The sequence below is a fragment of the Alexandromys fortis genome, unplaced genomic scaffold (assembly GCF_014885135.2).
Source record: "Alexandromys fortis isolate MF-2015 unplaced genomic scaffold, M_Fortis_MF-2015_v1.1 scaffold_48, whole genome shotgun sequence".
Taxonomy (NCBI): domain Eukaryota; kingdom Metazoa; phylum Chordata; class Mammalia; order Rodentia; family Cricetidae; genus Alexandromys; species Alexandromys fortis.
In genome coordinates this window covers 9,691,199-9,712,422 of record NW_026067947.1, presented here as the reverse complement: position 1 = coordinate 9,712,422, position 21,224 = coordinate 9,691,199, and the positions used below count along the sequence as shown (strand labels likewise).

General features: G+C 37.1%; 1 protein-coding gene across 2 annotated transcripts in view; it reads right to left on the bottom strand.

The window, feature by feature from the left end:
• The window catches only part of LOC126506109 (contactin-4), a 997,903-nt gene that overhangs the window by 756,769 nt on the left and 219,910 nt on the right, over positions 1-21,224 (bottom strand). For both annotated transcript variants that reach the window (XM_050149411.1, XM_050149413.1), the window contains exon 3: positions 1,504-1,559. The gene's annotated coding sequence lies outside the window, so the exon portion shown is untranslated. The remainder of the gene's footprint in view (positions 1-1,503; positions 1,560-21,224) is intronic.

Below are 21,224 nucleotides of genomic sequence, written 5' to 3'. Positions count from 1 at the left end.
AGTCCCCTTGCTTCTAGAAACAATTAAATAACTGTCTTTATATTACTTACTTCTCCATACATTTACTATAAATGAAGCCATATATTAACTGATTATTCAATAAGGCTTTTTATTCACCATATATTCAAGGTACACTTATTCTGTAACATAGTTAGCAGTTTATTGCATATTGCATTTTGATTGTTGATGTAGCTTTATAAAAGGTGAACTTATCTATACTGTTCCAGAGAGGAACATTGTAAGCTGCCTCTGTTTCTCTAGGTACAGGCCTGCCTACATTTGCAATATTGCTGAGCCAAGCTGACATGACAGAAGCAATATTTCCATCTTGGGTTTTTAAGATGGAAAAATGGTGTCAGATAGATAACCGAGGTTATCTTCTCAAATACTGGAGCAAAGATTTAAGTTCACCTCTGTGAACAGAAGACGACAATGAATTTGCACTCAGCTGATGGATATTACAGGGAGAACTAAATGGTCTATTTGACCACTGCATCTCAGATCTTCGTTTCACCAGCGACACTTACAAACTGTTATGAATCCATACTCCATCTGTCTGTCTATCTGTGCATAGTGACAATGCTGAGCTCATTTGCTAGGTGAGGACATAGAGAGAGCAAAATAAAAACTAGATGATGGGAAGGCAGACAAATGGAGCACTCTTGACAGTGACTCAGTCTTGCTCTCTTGGATGGCATGCCAAGAACAAAGTCATTCTGATTTCTTTTAAGATAAGTTGTGGAATACTCCTTAATATGAGACACCCATTTCTGAATGTCACTTAAACAATTCAACTTTTCCTTTTTTTAAATTAAAAATTTAAAACATACAATTTTGTATCAAGAAAATGGTCTGGGTTGTGCCATTGTTGAGCAATTCTGCAGTCACCAGAGGTTAGGAAAAAGGAAGCCCCCCTAAGGGTCTTTTTAGACAGCATGATATAACTCACAGGCACAGTTCGAACCTGTAAGATGTAGAACTACAACTACAGGTTTTTGGTTCCTCCTTACATCACCTTGATAAACAGAAGATATTTTGCTTGTTTTGGGTATGCTTTTCATCGAAGAATAAAATACAAGCACTGTTAACACTGAGTCTATGTTTTAGCATGTATGATACAACCTTCCAGACATAACATGTTTCTGGAACTTAATATTTGTCTTGTAAAACTAGTGGGCAAAATGGCAAAACAATTTTTCTATATTCCAAAGAATTTTTCTACAATGTACAATTCTAGTGTTTTTGAATTGTCAAAGTAATCTGACAACCACAAAGTCTACCTCGAATATCTTCTCCAGAGGGATGGGATGGTCTCTGTTGCACCATTCCCACATTAATTGATGTAACTTCACTAACTTAATTAACTATAGCATTTAGAAAAGCAAGTAAAAGAAGCTCATAGCATCTCTTGGAAATGGCTTGTTCTCTATGTTTCCATAGAAACTAAGGATACTAAGAAAGAAGAAGTACAGATAAGGAAACCTTCCCTTGTGGGGAGCTTACCTTTCAGGGCAACTCTGAGAGCCACATGCTGTGGAGTTACTATGTGTCAATAATCCCTACAATAAAAACAGAATGTAAAGTTAACACACTGTTCAAAATAGGCTGCACATAGTTCATGTTTATTATTTATATTATCCCAATCTAAAATTAAATTAGGAGGAAATGAAAATTAGATACAGTTGGTTTGCACTTAGAGACTTTATCCTCTGCTGGGTCTTAGTAACTCAATATCTTGACCTGTCAGTTCAACATTCTTCATCTCAGTTGAATGGTGTTTAAAGTCGGTAATATTTTCTATTTTGTGCTATTGGGAGCCAATGAAATAGATATAGATAATATGTAAGAAAGAGCATTCAACAATTTTAAAAATATTAGAACTCAAGTACTAAGCTGTGTCTTGTCTGGCATTTTGTTTGTTTTCGGTAAATGTGTAAGTGAAATATGGAGATAAAAACCTCAAAAAAGTCACTCTTCATTAATTAAGGCATGTCTTATCTCAAAATCTTTAAGTTAAACTTCAATTGTGAAAGGAGCTTTACCAAAGATCATTACATTCATGAAGAACTCCCCTTATACCTACCTCCAAAAAAGCTACATCTCTATATACACGCTAATCTACCTTCCAGCCAAAACTCTTCGTTTCTAAGTAAAGTGTTTATACTGTCTGTTTCATTCACTGTAATTGACAGTAAACACATGTATACACATAATATGTATATATATATATATAGTATTTTCTATTAAGAGAGGGTGTAGCCACTCAAAAATACCTTCAGATGTATAAAGGTTAAGAAGAAAACTCTCTGCTATTATTAAGTCCAATAGAGTTGATCATAATAAATCAAGCAAACCTATTCTTGTATATGACTTCTTCTAGAACTAGATAAGCTTTTGATACTTGTAACCAGCTGTACAATCAGCAGCATTTATAGAGTATAACATAGAAAGGAACATAATACCTACAGGCTAGTCATTCAACCAATCAGATGACTTCAGTTTAACTAGTTATCTCACAATTTAGCTAATTTGCCCTGCAGCCTCAAGCAATCTTCAGTGAAACAACATTGATTATGTGTGTGTGTGTGTGTGTGTGTGTGTGTGTGTGTGTGTGTTGGGGGGGCATCGCAGCGGTGGCTTTATCATAGGTCCTCCATTCCAATCTGTGTCCCTGTACAAAATATTACTTAACCCAACTGTATACTGACATATTTAAATATATTATAATTAATTGAGATAAAAACAATGCATTTTAAATCGACTATAAATATGTCATCAATTAAATCTACTAGTGTCACCTACTAGTTTGCAATATAATTTATTTCTGAACTTAACACTTTTCTAAGAAAATAAGGATCAAAACCTTGCTCCTGATACTTTTAATACATGTAGAGTGTAACATTATCCCTATTCTTTTCTACAGATTTCAATTTATAACATTACACATATGATTATGCCACATATAACAAAATGTTACTTATGGAATAGGAAAAAAAATCTACTATATTCAAGTTAGCTGAATCACAAGTACATCGCCATCTGTTATATTTCAGTATGGTCAGTCACCAGCTGTATGAGTTGTCTACAAATATTCAGTATTTAATTGAAATTTGATTTAATCTTCTTACACTAAGGATAGCCTCTAATATGGCCCTGAAGCTCCACGTTGTTTACAGCTTCAGAACCATTTCAACTTTGGAACTGTTAACCAATAACAGAAGAATCACTTATATTCTCAAAATCCCTGCACACATTGGCCAAAATTATTTTAAGTATTACTAAAGACATCACATTTACATATATACATGTACCTATTTACATATATACACATGTACCTTTATAGAAATGAAAACAAAGTGGGGAATAAATTTATCCCATCTGATAAAAATAAATACTTAAAATGTTGAAGTATGTTTATATTAAAATATTCTCTTTAAATGTCTGGATTCTTGGATACATTATTAGCATGATATAGTAATTCAGTTGTTTATTAACCATGAGATCTTTCACAATTCTTTGGTGATAAAACCCCCAATTTCATCTATGCATGAGACAGAGTTACATAATAACCCCAGAGGAATTACTTCTGTGTTGTAGAAGGTGCACAGCTGCTAGAACAGCTGCCTTCCATGGAGAAGCCCTAGGGTTGAGGCAGAAATATTTAAGTCTAGCATAGTAGTGCATGTCTCTAATACAGGCTTTTTGGAGGGGAAAATAAGAGGGTGAGAAGTTCAATATCATCTTTAGCTATAATTATCTGAGGTCAGCTTGGGAAACATAAGACCCTATTTTAAAACAAAGCAACGACAAAGCAGGACTATTTTAATTCTCAGTTCAATCATTAAGCAGGACCAGTCAAGTTAGGCATGCAGTAAACACTAGTCCATTAGCCACTAGAAATGGTGGTCACTTTGGCAACTATTTATTCATAGCATTGTGAATGAGAAACTTCACCTACAAAATGCAAAGTGAGGACAACCTTAGAGAACCTGGATTAAAATACTTGCCTATCATATATTAGATATCATAGGAACCCTCTGAAGTTTGCTATTTGAAGTATTCTCCAAGCCACGGTAAGTCACCTATGTCCTGGGTGGCTTCACACACAAGAGAAAAACCTTATGTAATTAGCTTACTGTTATGCCTGAAAACTTGAGTGTTGTCATCTGGGATGCACACTGACAACAGAGAGAACTCACTTTTATAGGTTTCCTTCTAGCTTCCATTTGTATTCTGTAGTACATACAAACACAGACATACACACAGGTAGGATACACGAGATCACAAGAGAAGGATGAACGTAATTTAAGAAAAAAACTTTGAAAAAAAGAAAGGTGAGAAGAATGATTTGAGATTGATCTCATGAAGGTTTGCATCTGTATCAGGGAAAGACCTTTCCCCTACAATGTATGTTACATTTTAATTGGCTACAGTTAACTAATATGAATTTCACACTAAGCCAATATGATTCTTTTACAGAATCTGAATGGGAACACTGAGAACGTGGGGTATATCAGGTAGGAATTCTTGACATTTTTGTTGAGAATATGAGAGAAAGAAGACCCTAGAGAATACTAGAGATGAAATACATCATATAATTACTCCTGAGCCCACGAGAAATGAGGCTTTGAAATTAGGGTGTGAGCAATATGAGGAGCAGCCATATCACCTGCTTTGTAAAGCCAAGAATATTTAAGGTCAGGTGTTTTGTAGTTTCCTGTTATTAGGTGGCTATCATTTTGCTTGCCATGCGTTTCTCTAGCACTTCTTATTATCAAGTTCAAAGCTTTATACAATACAAGTGAATGTCAGAGGATAAGGAAGAGATCCCTGGATTGTGCCTAAAAATAATGATAATATGGAAAAGTAATAACCAGAAATCAGCTAAAAAAATCCTCCACAAAGTTAATGTGTGTGTGTGTGTGTGTGTGTGTGTGTGTGTGTGTGTGTGAGTGTGTACCATCTTTCCTGAGAGGGAATGTTTATTTACCAGTTTTCCTAGGTGAACAACATTAGCTGTAGCCAGCTATAAGCTAATAGCTCTCATATTTATTTTCTTTTCCTGCTATAAGTTTGCATGTTCATGTGTGAGGTCTGTATGTATGAGAATGTACAGGTATTCATGTGTGTGCTTGATTGGAAGCCAGAGGACAACCCCAGGACTCATTTCTCTGGTTCCATTTACATATTCTTCCTTCCTTTCTTCCTCCCTCCATCCCTCCCTTCTCTCTCTCTTTCTTTCTTTCTTTCTTTCTTTCTTTCTTTCTTTCTTTCTTTCTTTCTTTCTTTCTTTCTTTCTTGATGGATTTTCATATTGGCCTTGAACTTTACAAGTAATTAAACCCACTTGCCAGTGGGTCCCAAGATTCAGCTTGCCTATAGGTCCACCATGCACTGTCTATTTTACATTTCATCTGTATGTGTATCTAAAATCAGGTTTCTGTTTTTGCAACAGAAGTTTATTGACTGAGCCATCTCTCCAGAAGCCTTGCTTTCATTTTGTAATTCAGAGGATATTTACTAATGAAAAAAAAAAAACAGAATCTTTGATGTCATATGGTTTGCTGTCAAAATGAAACTACTAACGTGCCAAACTATCTATACAAAGCAAAGGAAGAAATCTTCAAAGGTAGCTAAATTATAAAGGAGTACTTTTTCGAAAAATTCTTCTACTGAAATCCTAGCATTTCAGGACCACACATAATGTGTTTTATACTTTTCAGACACTTGCTTTATTTGGTATATGTTCCTGCCACAGTGTTCACCATTGTCACCAAGCCCTACTTTTTACAATGGGGAAATATGGATCTTGTCGTCCCATTTATTAGTTTGAAGTAATACAACCTGGCATAAAACAGGTGCTCCTTAAGTGTGCTGGGGGCATTAATGGCTCCAACTCACAACTGGAGACAAAGGGATATGTTTTAAGAATGAGTTTGACTTCTTCAGTGTGTTTTTGTATGTTCTGCTCTTCCAAGGACACTTCCTATGATGCTAAAATAGGTGCTGAGAAGTCTCTCACTAACAACCAATAATTGTTTATTTAGGCCTCATTGTAAAAAACATTGAATAGCTTATTCACATTAGAAAGAGTGATTTAAGTATAACTTTCCAACTCACAAGTGCCAGCATGGCCAGAGCTGAAGCAGGAAAGATATACACCTTTGTAAATTCTTTGAGACACAGAACAGAATTTATNTATATGAAAGGAATTGCATTTGTTATACTGGATTGGCCAATTGCAAATGGAGGAGAAGAAAGAGTTGATATCCCTTCATATTTATTAAGTGCCGATTTCTTAGGCTTAAAAGTAGCTTCATATTGACATTTCTACTGTATAGAGTTATGAAATTCAGGAAAGACTGAGACATTCAGGTGGAGTACTCAGTTCACAGTATACAAGTAAATCCTAGCTTTACCAGTTATCACTAAAATTAGAGAAAATGTATCATTTTCCAGTTTCATGTCCATACTTTAACCTGTTAACTTTTAAGTGATTGAACTTTAGTTATAATTATTTTTTAACCACAAACAGAAACAGTCATCTGGGAAAATGTGTTTGGGACAAGGCTCAGTTTGCCAAGTGCTTGCCTTACTTACATGAAACCTAGGGTTTGGCCCTCCACACTGCATAAGCAGAACTCAATGGCACATACCCATAATACCAATACATGAGAGCAGACACAAGAGAAAAAGAAGTTTAATGGTATTCCCAACTAAATAGCAAATTAGAGGCCATTCTGCAAAATGAGGCTCTGATCCAAAACCAAAATAAAGCAAACAAACAAAAACAAGCCTAATCAAATAAAAACAGACAAGAAATAGATGAGAGGTAAACAATTGAATTAATTAATGAACTCTTTTGAGAATGACTGAATAGGCTTTGCATATAGGTGTCAGCATAAATGCACCAGACAGTTACATTATATCATAAAACCCTCCATAATCCCCCCCATATAACTACAGAACCTCACAGCTAGAACAAAAAGAAGCAACAACTGGCAAGACTGAGTCAGACTGGATGATGTTATTCTAGGGAGGGAAATATCCAGATCCAGACCCCTTCCAAATGGCTCAGAAGCAAAAACATATGCTGGCTGTATATTCAGACTCAAAGCAGCCCTTCTTAGGTGACAGGTACAACATGAAAGTAATTCCAAATGACATGTTCAAAGACCAGATTGGATTTAGTTTGCAAAGACAGCATGTAAGACGGCACTCTCTCTCTCTCAGTGGGGTCAGACACACATTTACTTGACAATGTAAGAAAATAATATCAACATCAGATGCAAATCTCCTGTACTTGTGCCTAATTCCCCTATATAGTATGTCTTTAGACACTGAATAGAATGAGTGGTGAAGACATATTTAAATCTAAGCTTCAGTAAGGAATTGCTTCATGAATACAACCAATTTTGTATAATCTCTTACAATCTCAGTTTCTTTAAGTGCCAAATGGACCAAGATTAACAACCTTGAAGGCTCCTTGTGAAGACATTTGGGAGAAGATATGCAAACACTATGGCCTGAGCAAGTGTTTAATAAATGATACTATTGTTATTAATATAACTGGAGCATGAATGGGCAGAATGAAGGAGAAAAATAAAAGGTTGCCATTCAATATCCATTCATACTCTAAAAGGGCATTTTATTTAAAGGTCTTCTACTGTGTTACCCTCTTTTGCTTAGGTTATTGATGGCATTTTCTACCACTGAATCAGCAGGCTTTTCACACGGGTATTTACTTCCTTCACAGGTAGTTAAAAATCCAACCTGAATTCTCCCTGGGAGGTAAAGGTCATGCAGACATTAAATTATCCATGTGCATTTCTGGAATTTCTATTAGCTTTGCTTGATATAATTCACCATTAACAACAGAGTTTTTAAACTAATACTAAGCAAGAGATTATATTTCAATTCATTTTTAGTGGGAAGTGGAATGGATTTCTAATCATGCTGTCTAGCTACAAGCAAACAAATGGTAACTTGACTATTTTACCATATCACAATGAATAATATCAACCACAGAGATCACTAATAGGTTCCCCCACACACACTCAAAGTAAACACTACAACGAGCGGCATAACCAGCTTTCCAGTTATTAAGAGATAATCACATCCTTGGGACTTTCACTAGGCACAATAAGTGGCACCATTAGACTTTGGTTATATCCTGATAACAGGAGTCCCTGCAGTTTCCACAAAGTGAAAAAAAAAAAAGCCATTACCTTAGGGGAAATGTCTTATTTATTTTGCTGAATCATAAAGCTGACAATTTTAACTAACAAGTAGTGACTTTCCCCGAGATGACAGGTACAGCATTCCTTCAAAGGATACTCAGGCACCATCACCTTTGAGAGTAAGGCTTGAATAACCATTTAATGAGGACTAATTGTTGCGATATTTACTATGAGTAAATAGGACTGGGGAATAGATAAGGGTCCAGAGATCCGTGAATCTACTTAAGAGACAGAGGGAACTGAGAATGGCATTGGAATGGATCATCACTTGTAAAGACAGAAACTTGAGATTCTGAGCCTGACTGGTTGTTCTGATGCCTTATTTTCAGGCCAGTTCATCTAAGAGACCAAGACAGATGCAACAGTCTGAATATGGTTCAGGACATCCAAGCAGGACTATCTGAACAGTTGATGGTAGAACATGGATTTCAATTCAAAGACCAGGAAAAATAAACAGTCATGAAACTTGGACGCTGTATTTATGGGAAATAAAAAGTCATGGGCACAAGAAATGCATTTTACTTGAGGGTATTATTTGCTAGAAAACTGTCTTGCCTCAAATTACGTATAACACTGGCATTTTCTAATATCTCTAACACAGAAAAAAAAGACAAAAATTAGGCTTCTTGTTTTTGTAATTGAGAGAATTTGCAAATAAAAAGTTTGTTGCTGTGGAAACCAAAGAAAACACTGAATTTGAAAGCACTCTGTGAGTAAAAAATACCCCATGTCTGTGAAACATCAAAGCAGAAGTCAGCTCAAGTCCTGAACATTCCTGCACATAATTTCCTTAAATATCACACACACACACACACACACACACACACACACACACACACACATTCAAAAAAAAAAAAAAACAAGAATCTGGGACTATTTGAAACCTATTTTGTGGAACTGATATGTATAAAGCTGTGTTTGTTGATATGCACCTTTAATACTTTAATCCAGGCTCCTGGAAAGTAGAACAAGATGATGGTAAAATAGAAGACAGCTACAGAAAGAGACAAAGACAGATGATAGACAAAGAGAGACAAAGAAACAGAGACAGGGACAGAGACAGAGGAAGACATACCCACCAGTCTGGTCAATGATCTCTAGATGTCTCAAACAATAAATTCATAGTCTACTTCTGGGCAAAGGAACAATACTGACTGGGAAGGCAACTGTGGAATTATAGGCACTGGTCTCACTAGTATTTTATGTGATAAATCTTTTTCTTTTGGTGAATTCCTAACACCAAAGTAATAGTTTCTAAGCACTAAGGTAGCAAACTCTTCTACAGTTATCCATAACATTTTTTTTTTTATTTGGAGGGATTACTCCTAAAACCTGGAAATGGTGCATGGATACACAATTCTTAGGTTCTGTGAGAGACCTGGCTACATAATCTCTAAGAGAAAACTATTTTGGATAATAAGTATCATATTTTGATATTCATGGACCTTTACTTGGCATTGTGGGTTATAAGTTACTATTCTCAAAACAGATAGACTTCAAAAGTGAAGAGAACTATCCATGAAATTTTAGTTTTTACAATAGGAGACAAGATTTGCACTCCTCTAAATTAACAATCATCAACTGGAGGTGACTTTTCAGCAATGTTAAAATACTTTAGAGCAATATTATTTAGGCGTGTAGGTTTTATCACTTCTTGAATTTCCATTACAAAACTATCAGGTTGGGCTAAACACAACTCTGCCTTTCCCACGGGGAAACCACACAGGAAATGTCAATTTGTTGGCAATGTGTTATACCAGAAAATGAAAATTTCCAGGTTTCACCATTATCAACAAAAACTTGGCAGAGTTAGAATGGCAGCCTGTCACTCTGTGATTCTGAGTCATCTATTATGCTAATTTCTAACATTCTACAACTGCTTGATATGCCAAGTCATGTGATGTAATATGAATTATATTAGACATTTAAAGTTTGATATTTCCTATAAGTGCTTGTCATTTGACAGCTGTATTTTTGATGTAGGGGAAGAATAGTCTACCCATACTTCTACACAGAATGGAGGATCAGCAGAATGTGTAGTATCAGATTGTTGGAGACTGTGGACCCCCAGACCCTGAATTTCCTGTAAACAACTTGCTTACAGCTGCTTTGAGCAAAACAACTTGTTTTCCTGTGTTTGCAGCTGCTCTGAGCACTAGACCCTGTTGGCAGGGGAGTTGTTTCTGATGAGGCCTGTAGCAGAAAGATCCCAAGAGCTGGGGCATGGCTATCAGTTAAGGAGCCTCTATAAGCGTCCCTGGAGCACAATAAACTTGGCATTCTTGTATCCCAGTCTGTCTCTCTGCCTCTGTCTGTGTTTATGTGTTTTAAATTCCCTGCCTAATTCCCGTAGCATGTAGCCAGTAGAGCTTGGAAGGGAACCTGTGTAGTTTTACAGGTGGAAGACCTCAGCGAGATCGGGAATTTGGGAGAGTCGCAAGATCACCCTTGGAAGGCTGGCCAGCAGCAAGCGACGGAGAGATTGATGAGGAGGGTAGATGGAAGATGGCTGTGAGTAATTCTGTTCATGTATTGACCGGTCAATTGATGGTTCTTTTAGAGAAGTAGGACACTGGATTAAAGAAAGTTTTCTTTTTTAAGTAATATATACAAAAAGTAATATATACACAGAAGAGACATTTTATTGTATGGGCTGCAAAGATAAACCAGCATAAAGGTATCTTGACTTTGGGGTTTGAATCTAGGGATTTGTTGTGGATCAAGAACACCCCCCCCACAAGCCTCACCGTGAATACCCCCAGAGATACGTTGTTCAGCTTGGGAGCCTGTCTGCCATTGTGGGCCCAAGGAGCAGAGGGAGCTCAGGCCCCTTCTGTGATTCCCTAACACAAGCCTGATTCCTGGAGGTGCCGCTTGCAGAGAGACCCAAAAGGTGGCAGCAGCGGTGGGGAGACATGGTGACTGGGCCCAGTAGGTGCCTGGCATGGTGGAGCCAGGGCAGTGGCGCCAGGAGCATTGGTGACCACGGTGGCAAGTGCAGGAGCTGGGGAAGGCCAAAGCCTCTCAGACCCTGCTGGGGCTGCAGGTCCAGATGCAGCGTGAGAAGGCAGCAGTTCCCTGGTTCTGCTTGCCCAAGAGTTAGTGACACAAGAGGGGCCCAGGAGTTTGCAGTGAGCAGCAGACTTTCCTGCAGAATTTGCTGAGCCAGAGGCAGGAGGATGGCTGCTGCTAATCAGCTGATGCTGAGCCATCCCAGCCAAGAGACTTTGGACAATGACTATGTTTGCTAGGGCATTTTTCCAACTTATTGCCATCATATTTGTGCCACACCCAGATCAGTTAAGGACATTGGTCTAATTATATATAAAATGGGGATATGCTGGAGACTGTGGACCCCAGACCCTGAATTTCCTGTAAAAAAANAAAAAAAAAAAAAAAAAAAAAAAAAAAAAAAAAAAAAAAAAAAAAAAAACCTTGATTGCAGCTGCTCTGAGCAAAACAGCTTGTATCCCTGTGTTTGCAGCGGCTCTGAGCAAAAGACCTTGATGTCAGGGGAGTGGGTTCTGACAAGTCCTGCATCTGAAAGATCCCAAGAGCTGGGGCATGGCTATCAGTTAAGGATCCCTGTATAAGCATCCCTGGAGCACAATAAACTTGGCAATCTTGTATCAAGAATCACCTTGATAAACATATCCCCGTGTCTCTGCCTGTCTTTGTGCTTGTGTTTTTAAGTCTCCAGCTTAGTTCCTGGCTCAAATATTGTCCCATAGTGCAGGCGCTACATCAGAGTATAGAAATCTCCATCAGCCTGATTTCCTACATTCCAAGAACTATCAAAAAGGGAAAGAGGTTCATCACACAACCTCAATTTCAAAACAAACAGTTCCATTTTCTAGTTGAGTAACCTTAGGCAAATCACTTGCTTTGTTTTAGTTTATAATTTATTAAAGATAAAACTGAACCTATTCTCCTCTGAGATAGCATGATTTTTTAGTAAAAAAAATAATGCATACTTGATCATCCTCCTATTTCTGGCGTACAGCTTCTAAAACCTCTGCACTCTCCAAAGTGGTAAGAGACATTATGTACTAAAGAGATACCTGAGATAAAGAGCTTCCTGATGTCTCAAAATGGGGACTGGCTGCCAAGGAAACAGCCAGGAAATAAGACTGCTTCTTGACCTCTGCAAACGAGAAGGGCTAAAGATTGAGTTAATCATCAATGGCCACATATTTAATCTCCCATGTCTGTGAAAAAAAAAAAACTCAATGAAAATAAGGGCTTACTGAGTCTATCCTACTTAAGAGAAGTGGTTCCTGGAGGATGGTCCAGGAGGGAAAAGGATGATCCCTTTGCTTTCGCTGCTCTTGCCCATGTCCTTTCCACCTAGCTGTTCATAGGTTCTCTTAGTGGCATCTTTTCTAATCAACCAGTAATCAATAAGTAGATGGCGTTCCTGAATTTTATGAGCTAGTTATCAAGTAATTTAATACTAGAAGGGCACTGTAGGAACTTGTGATCCGCAGCTGGTGAATCAGAAGTCTCAGAAGTTTCCATCTATGATTAGCATTTGGAGGTGGCTGAAATTATAGTTGCAGTAAGTCCTGAATGTTTAGGATCTGACCTTAATTCCAGTTAAATAATATGAAAATTGAATGTAATTATAGGTATTGAATGGTGTGTGAGAAATCATACATTCTCTTCACATTAGGTAACTGTTGGGTAATGAATAGAGAAAAAAAGTTTTGATTTTTCTTCACAAGTTAATGGGCCTCTTATGAGGATTCCAGAAACAAATATTTGGGAAATGCTGAGAATTCATAGTGTTGCACACTAAAGGCCAGTTTTAATAATCTTTAACAAATTTTCATTATAGAAATGTAAGTGAATCTCTGGGAACTGAAATTGGACTTCTCAGATATAGCCAGTTCCTCCACTTGAGCCTTTGACCTTTTGTGTTGTTCATCTTTGGTCCATATTAGCTGCCCAGGGTCTCATTTATGATGATTACTGATTATACAGACCATTCAACTACATACAATATGTGGCATTATAGGATATCGGGAGGAAAGGAACAGTCTGAAAATCTGAGGGCCTCTCAATTTAGGACTTCATGCAAGAAAAAGTTTACACAATCATAGGTTATTTACATAAAACATAAATTAAGGTAATGTCTCAGAATAACACATTCAACCCTCAAAAAAGAGGGGCAATAAATGGTCTCAATTTGCAAAGACTGTACTCATATAACTTTTGGAAGTATACATTGCTATTTTTATATTGTTAACATTTTTTAAATTAATCAACATTTTATAGATGTATGAATATGTACTTTATGTTCATTTTATCTGTGCTAATTTTCCCTTTTAATTATAATATTGGTATACTCTTTATATTCAAAAGTAGATTAAATATCATGCATATTTCTGAATAATGCTAAGTAGACAATAGTAATAATATTATGAGCTAAATTAAGAAATATTGAGCTGAAGTGCATGCCACACAAGTCAGAAGAACAGGTAGGCTGCTCACCAACTGAATTCTCTCAACTTCTTTGGTTCAGATACCATAGACAAAATCCACTGCCACCTAGACCTATAATTACCTCAGACACCTAGAGACCATCTTATGAACACAATCAACAACAGGTCAATATTTTACCACCAGATCCCAACTATCCTACCATAGCAAGAGCTGACTGTTGCAATACAGGGGAAGCACAATTAAAACCAACTTTATGAAGATGATAAAAGTCCTTTCAAAAACAAGAGACTAAATCTTTATTTAAAAACAAAAAAAAAGGCAGTTGAGGAAACAAAATTGTTCAAGACCCTGAGAGTGAAAATAGAATTAATAAAGAAAATGCAAACTGAGAGAATTCTAGAAAGGGAAAATGGAGTAAGTGAACAGGAACTAGAGATACAAGCATCATCAGCAGACTACAAGAGATGAAAGGAAAAATTTTCAGGTATTGAAGATATAATAAAATAAAAGAAAACTTAAGTAAAAAGAAATGTTGAATAAAATGATTGTTAATGTAAAACATCCAGGAAATATGGGACACTATGAAAAGACCAAGCCTAAGAATAATAGTAATAAAAGTAGACGAATTACCCCAGCTCAAAGACCCAGAAAATATTTTCAACAATATCATAGAAGAAAAGTTTCCTAACCTAAAAAGGAGATTCTTATATAGGTACAAAAAGCTTATATAAAACCAAATAGATTGGACTAGGAAGAAAATTGGTGTCCATCTCTATGGTCTCATTGGTTGAAAAAAATAAAGCTGAATTAGCCTATAGCTAGGCTATAGCTAGGAAAGTAAGCCAAAGTCAATATAGGGAAAAAAGAAGGGCAGAGGAAAAGAAAAACATGGCAGAGCACCACCAGTAAGTCATAGCACATGTCATGATATATAGATGAATAGAATTCTGTTAATTTAAGTGATGTGGGAGTGTCATATATCAATCTGTTGATTTCATTGGTTAAGTAATAAACACACTGCTTGGCCTCATAGGTTAGAGCATTGGTGGGAGGAGTGGACAGAATAGGATGCTGGGCGAAAGAGGAAGTGAGGTCAGACTCTGCTCTGCTCTGGGGCAGAGACGCCATGCTCAGCTCTCCCGGGTAGACGCCATAGCTCTGCTCTCTGAGGCACACGCGATGAAGATGGACATAGGCTAGAATCTTCCTGGTAAGCGCACCTTGGGGTGCTTACACACATTATTAGAAATGGGCTAGTCCAGGTGCGAGAATTAGCCTGTAAGGGTTAGAGTTCATGGGCCAAGCAGTCCTTAAATGAATACAGTTTGTGTGTTGTTATTTCGGGCATGAGCTAGCCAAGCGGCCGGGGTGTTGGGGACGCAGCCCCGCCGCCGCTCCTTATTTCAACATTTAAGTATAAGAGCTAGTTAGTAATAAGCCTGAGCCATTTGCTCAGTTTACTTATATTATAAGTGTTTGCTTATAATTAATATGAGCCTCTGAGTGATTATTTAAAAGTAATTGTGGAATGTGGTAGGACAAAAATCCTCCATTTACAAATGGCATCCCATGTTGAACACCAGATAATCTACAGAAATCTTGGATCAGGATTTATTTATTTGTGGATGAAATAGCACACTCACAAATACAGAATAAAGGTGCACTGTTGCTTTTTCATCTACAAGAGAAGGATGGGGAAAGCTACAGACAAGGTCACCAAGCCATGTAATCAGGAAACTTTTCACATCCAAGAGAGAGAGAGAGAGAGAGAGAGAGAGAGAGAGAGAGAGAGAGAGAGAGAGAGAGAGAGACATGCAGCCCTCATCTCTTTATGCTTAAAGCGTCATGTATCCCTAAAGAAGACCACACCCATCAGGCCAACACATTCCATTCCATTGATTATCAGACGGATGACCAAATTCCCACAACAGGAAACTCCCCTTGTCATGTAATAATTAAAATAATAAACATTCAGAACAATGAAAGAATATGAAAAGCTGCAAGGGTAAAAAAGAAATAACATATAAAACTAGACCTATTAGAATTAAATCTACCTTTTCAATGGAGTTGCTAAAAAACAAAGGACAAGGACACATGTTCTGTAGACTCTAAAAACTACAGCTTCCAGCCTAGCCTTTTATACCAAGTAAGCAAATCAATCAATCACTATAGATGAAAATAAAGACATTCTATGATAAAGTTAAGCTCAAACTATATCTATCTTTAAGTCTAAACCTACAGAAGATAGTAGAAAGAAAACTACCAACCAAGTATGTTAACTGCACCCATGAAAATACAGAAAATAAACTCACATCAACAAAACAAAAAGGAACACACACTCACACACACACACACACACTACCACCACCACCATCACTGCCACCATTGCCACAATAACCACTATCAACAACAACAATATCTAAACAAAAAATTTACAGAAATTAACAATCATTTATCATTGACATCCCTTAATATCAATGCACTCTATCTCCCAACAAAAAGACATAGAATAAAAGAGTGGATGTGAACACAGTATCCATAATTCAGCTACAATCAAGAAACACACCTCAATATCAAAGATTGATATTATCTCAGACTAAATGGTTTAAAAGAGATCTTCCAAGCATATGTACCTAAGAATCAAACTGGTATAGTGATTCTAGTATCTTACAAAATAGTCTTCACACAAAAATTAATCAAAGGAGACAAGGAAGCATGCTTCATATTCATCAAAGGAAAATATTTATCATGATGATGTTTTAATTCTTAACACCTATGCCCTGAAAACAAGGACATTCATGTTTGTACATAAACCATTACTGAAGCTTAAATCATATATCAACTCTTGCATTTTAATAATAAGAGACATCAACATCATACTCTCACCAACAGATAAATCATTTTATGTAGTAAGAAGGGTTGCTTGTTGGTTCCTGGCTACCCAGCTAGCTTAGACCCGAAATACTCACATAGAAACTGTATTAATTAAGTCATTGCTTGGCCTGTTAGCTCTAGCTTCTTATTGGCTAACTCTTACATCTTAATTTAACCCATCTCCATTAATCTGTATATTGCCACATGGCAGTGTTAACAGCAAAGTTTCAGCATGTCTGAATCTGGAGACTCCATGGCATTTCTCTGACTCCATCCTTCTTTTTCCCAGCATTCAGTCCAGTTCTCCCCACCTAGCTAAGTTATAGCCTATCCACAGGCCAAGACAGTTTGTTTATTCATTAATGGTAATCACAGCACACAAAAGGGACTCCCACATAAACTCCCCCATTTCTGTTTAAATAAAAAGGAAGGCTTTAACTTTAACATAATGAAATTACATATAACAAAACAGTTATCAAGCAACATCCTATTAGACCACCCTGGATTTAAGCTTGATTTCAACAGCAACAAAAGCAAGAAAAAGCCTACAAATTCATGTAAGCTAAACATACTCTCAACTAAATGGTTGCTGGGTCAAGACAGAATAAAGAAAAATAAAAAGTCTTCCTAGAATTCTATGACCAAGAATGTAGAACATACTCAAATTTATGGGACATAACAAAAGTAGTGCTAAGAGAAAAGGTCAGAGCACTAAGACCTGCATAAAGAAATTGAAGTTTGTAATAAAAACTGTGTGCTATTGGCATACAAATAGGCAGGTTGATCAATGTAATCAAATAGAAGACACAGATGTAAATTTACACACCTATGAATACCTGATTAGTGATAAAGAAGCAAATATACAACAGAAAAAAGAAAGTAGCCTCAACAAAATTTTGCTGTTTGAACTGTAGAAGAATACAAATAGATCCATCTCTATCATGCTGCATAAAACTCAAATCTAGTGGATCAAAGACCTCAACATAAAACCAGACACACTGAACTAGACAGAAGAGAAAGCAGGTAATAGCCTTGTATGCAATTGCACAGTAGACAATATCTTGAACAGACGATTGATAGACAATGCACTAAGATCATTAATTAATAAGTAGGAATCGATAAAACTGAAATGCTTCTGTAAGGCAAAGAACACCAACCATGGGAGACAACAACTGCCAATTCCACATTCAACATAGGGCTAATATTCAAAATATATTAAGAACTCAACTAAGAAAAGCATATGGATAGCCCTGGAAAGTCAAAGAGATGAGATCACCTGGGGGATCTTGGGGTGGAATGTCAATAGAAGGGAGGGAATGGGGATGAGAACATAAGGGAATGGGACAATCAAGTCAGGGGAAGGATAGAGTGGGAGAACATTGAAAACGGTATCTTGATAAAGGGACCCATTGTGGGCTTCTGGAGAAACCTGGTGCTAGGGAAATTCCCAAGAAACCACAAGATGACACCAGCTAAGACTCCTAGCAATAGCGGAAAGGGTACCTGAACTGTTCTGATTAATGAACACCCTAACTGTCATCATAGACTCTTCATCTAGTAACTGATGGAAACAGTTGCAGAAATCCACAGCCAAGCACCAAGGTGAGTTCTGGGAGTCTAGAAGAAGAAATGGAGGAAAGAGTATATAGGCAGGGGGACTTGTCAAGATCCGATGGGGAAATCCCCATATACAGCTGACCTGAGCTCTTGGGAATTCATGGAGTCTAGACCTACAGTTGTAGAGAGTGAATGATACTGAAGTAGGCCTTCTGCAAATGGGCAACAGTTATGTAGCTGGTCTGTTTGTGGGATCCCCTGGAAGTGGGAGCAGGATCTATCCCTGGTGCATGAGCTGGCTTTTTGGATTCCATTCCCTATGTTGGGATAACTTGCTCAGCCTTAATAAGGTGTGTGTGTGTGTGTGTGTGTGTGTGTGTGTGTGTGTGTGTGTGTGCGCGCGCGCGCGCGCACACGCGCACATGTGCATGCTTGGTCCTTGCCTCAGCTTAGTGTGCCAGGATTTGTTGACTCTCCATGGAGGCCTTACCATTTTTGGGGATTGGGTGATGGGTGCATTGGAGGCAAGAAAGGAGGAGTGGGGAGGGGAAGGGAACTGTGGTTGGTATGTAAAATGAATAAAATATTTAAAATAAAAGATCCTACTGCACCTATTGGTTCTGTGGGAGCCTAGGCAGTTTGGATTGCTCTTTGGGATGATGAGGGGGGGGGACTTGATTGGNGAGAGAGAGAGAGAGAGAGAGAGAGAGAGAGAGAGAGAGAGAGAGAGAGAGAGACATGCAGCCCTCATCTCTTTATGCTTAAAGCGTCATGTATCCCTAAAGAAGACCACACCCATCAGGCCAACACATTCCATTCCATTGATTATCAGACGGATGACCAAATTCCCACAACAGGAAACTCCCCTTGTCATGTAATAATTAAAATAATAAACATTCAGAACAATGAAAGAATATGAAAAGCTGCAAGGGTAAAAAAGAAATAACATATAAAACTAGACCTATTAGAATTAAATCTACCTTTTCAATGGAGTTGCTAAAAAACAAAGGACAAGGACACATGTTCTGTAGACTCTAAAAACTACAGCTTCCAGCCTAGCCTTTTATACCAAGTAAGCAAATCAATCAATCACTATAGATGAAAATAAAGACATTCTATGATAAAGTTAAGCTCAAACTATATCTATCTTTAAGTCTAAACCTACAGAAGATAGTAGAAAGAAAACTACCAACCAAGTATGTTAACTGCACCCATGAAAATACAGAAAATAAACTCACATCAACAAAACAAAAAGGAACACACACTCACACACACACACACACACTACCACCACCACCATCACTGCCACCATTGCCACAATAACCACTATCAACAACAACAATATCTAAACAAAAAATTTACAGAAATTAACAATCATTTATCATTGACATCCCTTAATATCAATGCACTCTATCTCCCAACAAAAAGACATAGAATAAAAGAGTGGATGTGAACACAGTATCCATAATTCAGCTACAATCAAGAAACACACCTCAATATCAAAGATTGATATTATCTCAGACTAAATGGTTTAAAAGAGATCTTCCAAGCATATGTACCTAAGAATCAAACTGGTATAGTGATTCTAGTATCTTACAAAATAGTCTTCACACAAAAATTAATCAAAGGAGACAAGGAAGCATGCTTCATATTCATCAAAGGAAAATATTTATCATGATGATGTTTTAATTCTTAACACCTATGCCCTGAAAACAAGGACATTCATGTTTGTACATAAACCATTACTGAAGCTTAAATCATATATCAACTCTTGCATTTTAATAATAAGAGACATCAACATCATACTCTCACCAACAGATAAATCATTTTATGTAGTAAGAAGGGTTGCTTGTTGGTTCCTGGCTACCCAGCTAGCTTAGACCCGAAATACTCACATAGAAACTGTATTAATTAAGTCATTGCTTGGCCTGTTAGCTCTAGCTTCTTATTGGCTAACTCTTACATCTTAATTTAACCCATCTCCATTAATCTGTATATTGCCACATGGCAGTGTTAACAGCAAAGTTTCAGCATGTCTGAATCTGGAGACTCCATGGCATTTCTCTGACTCCATCCTTCTTTTTCCCAGCATTCAGTCCAGTTCTCCCCACCTAGCTAAGTTATAGCCTATCCACAGGCCAAGACAGTTTGTTTATTCATTAATGGTAATCACAGCACACAAAAGGGACTCCCACATAAACTCCCCCATTTCTGTTTAAATAAAAAGGAAGGCTTTAACTTTAACATAATGAAATTACATATAACAAAACAGTTATCAAGCAACATCCTATTAGACCACCCTGGATTTAAGCTTGATTTCAACAGCAACAAAAGCAAGAAAAAGCCTACAAATTCATGTAAGCTAAACATACTCTCAACTAAATGGTTGCTGGGTCAAGACAGAATAAAGAAAAATAAAAAGTCTTCCTAGAATTCTATGACCAAGAATGTAGAACATACTCAAATTTATGGGACATAACAAAAGTAGTGCTAAGAGAAAAGGTCAGAGCACTAAGACCTGCATAAAGAAATTGAAGTTTGTAATAAAAACTGTGTGCTATTGGCATACAAATAGGCAGGTTGATCAATGTAATCAAATAGAAGACACAGATGTAAATTTACACACCTATGAATACCTGATTAGTGATAAAGAAGCAAATATACAACAGAAAAAAGAAAGTAGCCTCAACAAAATTTTGCTGTTTGAACTGTAGAAGAATACAAATAGATCCATCTCTATCATGCTGCATAAAACTCAAATCTAGTGGATCAAAGACCTCAACATAAAACCAGACACACTGAACTAGACAGAAGAGAAAGCAGGTAATAGCCTTGTATGCAATTGCACAGTAGACAATATCTTGAACAGACGATTGATAGACAATGCACTAAGATCATTAATTAATAAGTAGGAATCGATAAAACTGAAATGCTTCTGTAAGGCAAAGAACACCAACCATGGGAGACAACAACTGCCAATTCCACATTCAACATAGGGCTAATATTCAAAATATATTAAGAACTCAACTAAGAAAAGCATATGGATAGCCCTGGAAAGTCAAAGAGATGAGATCACCTGGGGGATCTTGGGGTGGAATGTCAATAGAA